This window comes from Verticillium alfalfae, genomic scaffold (assembly GCF_000150825.1).
Source record: "Verticillium alfalfae VaMs.102 supercont1.3 genomic scaffold, whole genome shotgun sequence".
Classification (NCBI taxonomy): domain Eukaryota; kingdom Fungi; phylum Ascomycota; class Sordariomycetes; order Glomerellales; family Plectosphaerellaceae; genus Verticillium; species Verticillium alfalfae.
Window position 1 is genome coordinate 1,400,472 of NW_003315036.1, and position 1,988 is coordinate 1,402,459.

Here is a 1,988-nt window from a genome sequence, read left to right on the forward strand (position 1 = left end):
AAAACAGGCCCGTCGCGACCGCGGGTCGGGGCAGTCGGGGATCAGGCAGCGCGGGGTGTGCGGGGCGCACATTTGCGAGTCGGGCGCGCGCTTCAGGTAGCAGCCGTCGAGGAGGCAGGTATCTTTTTTTTTTTTCTTGGTTTAATCACCTTGTCAGGGAGGGAAGGCTGCACACATCTCAGCGTGGGAAGGGTAGGCCTACGTCTCAGACAGTATGCCCATGTTTCGTTCCTGTCGCCTGCTTTACGGGGACGGTTGCAGTTCTGGGCCCGGCAGCGGGTGTCTGTGATGATGGGTCAGCTGCTGCTGCTGGCGCTGCTGACGGGGCTTGGCCTGTCTGGACGTGCGGTCTTCGCAGTAGCGAGTCTCTCCGGCTTGCTTGTGGTTGGGGCACATGACGTTGCCGGCGCGGTGGCGGCAGGCGTCTCGAGAATGGTTTAGCAGAAATCAAGCTGACGGCGCTGGCCAGACGTACGGTCCTTGCAGTAGAACGAGTAGAAGGTGATGCCCCGCTCGTGGGATTCGCACCTCAGCGCCTTGCGATTGCAGCCCAGCCGCGCGCAGGGTGTGCGTGGGAAGACGGAGGGCGGGGCTGCTTGCGACGGCAGTGGAAGAACATGTTGAAGCACGGGGAATGTGGAGTCGGAAATGAGAGGGCGTGATGGGGATGCGAATGGCGGATGAATAGTCGGCGAACTGATGGCCCAGGCTTCAGTGCTGATATAGGTCACGGTTGACAAAGACATTGAGGCTCAAGACAGAGTCGCACATGTCGGGATGACCGGCATGGAGGGTGCATGAGGACTTGTCTCGGGCATCTACATACGGTTCGCACGTCTCGTCCGCAAAGAGGGCTGCAGATGAGGGCTACCATGAGTACGGCTTCTTTTCTAGCGAAGGACGTTGGGGTCTACAGCACTTTCACATCAGACCGAGACGGGGAGTCTTGCTCGCAGGAGAATCTCAAACTTCGCACTCATATCATGACAGCCGATGCCTGTACCTCAACGGACATCTAACCATTCCAGTCTCTCAACCAACAGGCGAGCGGGTGTGGCCTGCTGATATGATAGCCTAGAGCTCAGATGAAACGACCCTTTGTTGAATGTCTCGTAATCTGTTCGGTGCTGCAGTAGCCGCTTGTTCTCGTGTTAATGACCCTGGTCATGCTTACTTGTTGACCATGGTATGACTTGGATTTTGAGCTCCAGCAAATGCGGCAAACAAAGAGGCATTATGGTGCGCAAACGACACGAAGAGAACCAGTTCCTTGCGTTCGCTACACATCCTGTACATTGCTGTCCAGATGAAAATTCCCTCTGTATGCGTTCCTAAACCCATTGATAGGGGCAAACGCAGTGTCGGTCTCACATGCAGTGGCATAGCATCGTCGTCAGGTCCACATGGACCACGCAAGATAGAGCGCTGGCCAGTCGTTATCGAGAGACAGTCGGAGGTCGGACAAAGCACAAAAGTCAAAAGGAATGGGTGGTGATGAATTACCGCCTGCAGCGTCTGCTGGCATGTCTACATAGTCTCGCCTCTATAAGTATCATGAGTATCGTAAGATGAACGTTCTGCGCTCAAGGCCGCCGGCGGCGCGATGGCCTCTGTCCGCAGTCCAACTCTGTCCGGCCGACGTGGTACGTCAACCTGCACGCGCCCTCGAGACGCCGCCCAGCCGGAAACGCCTGCGCCGAGAAGAAGAGCATCTGGAAGAAGAAGAGGACGAGCCAGAAGACGAAAGTCGTCTTTTGCAGCGTGTAGATGGCGAGGTTCAGCAATATGGTCCGACCATAGGCATCAGAGTTCATTTCAAGCGTATAATTCTTGATTGAACTGGAGGGCTTCGGTGATTGGTAGAAGGATTTGTCCATCGTCGGCTTGAATGACCTTATGCCACGTCAGTCGCCGCACGCACCCTGGAATGTGGAATTTCTATTACTTCAACATTGCGATGAACCGTCAGGGTGTACTGTCTGTAATGT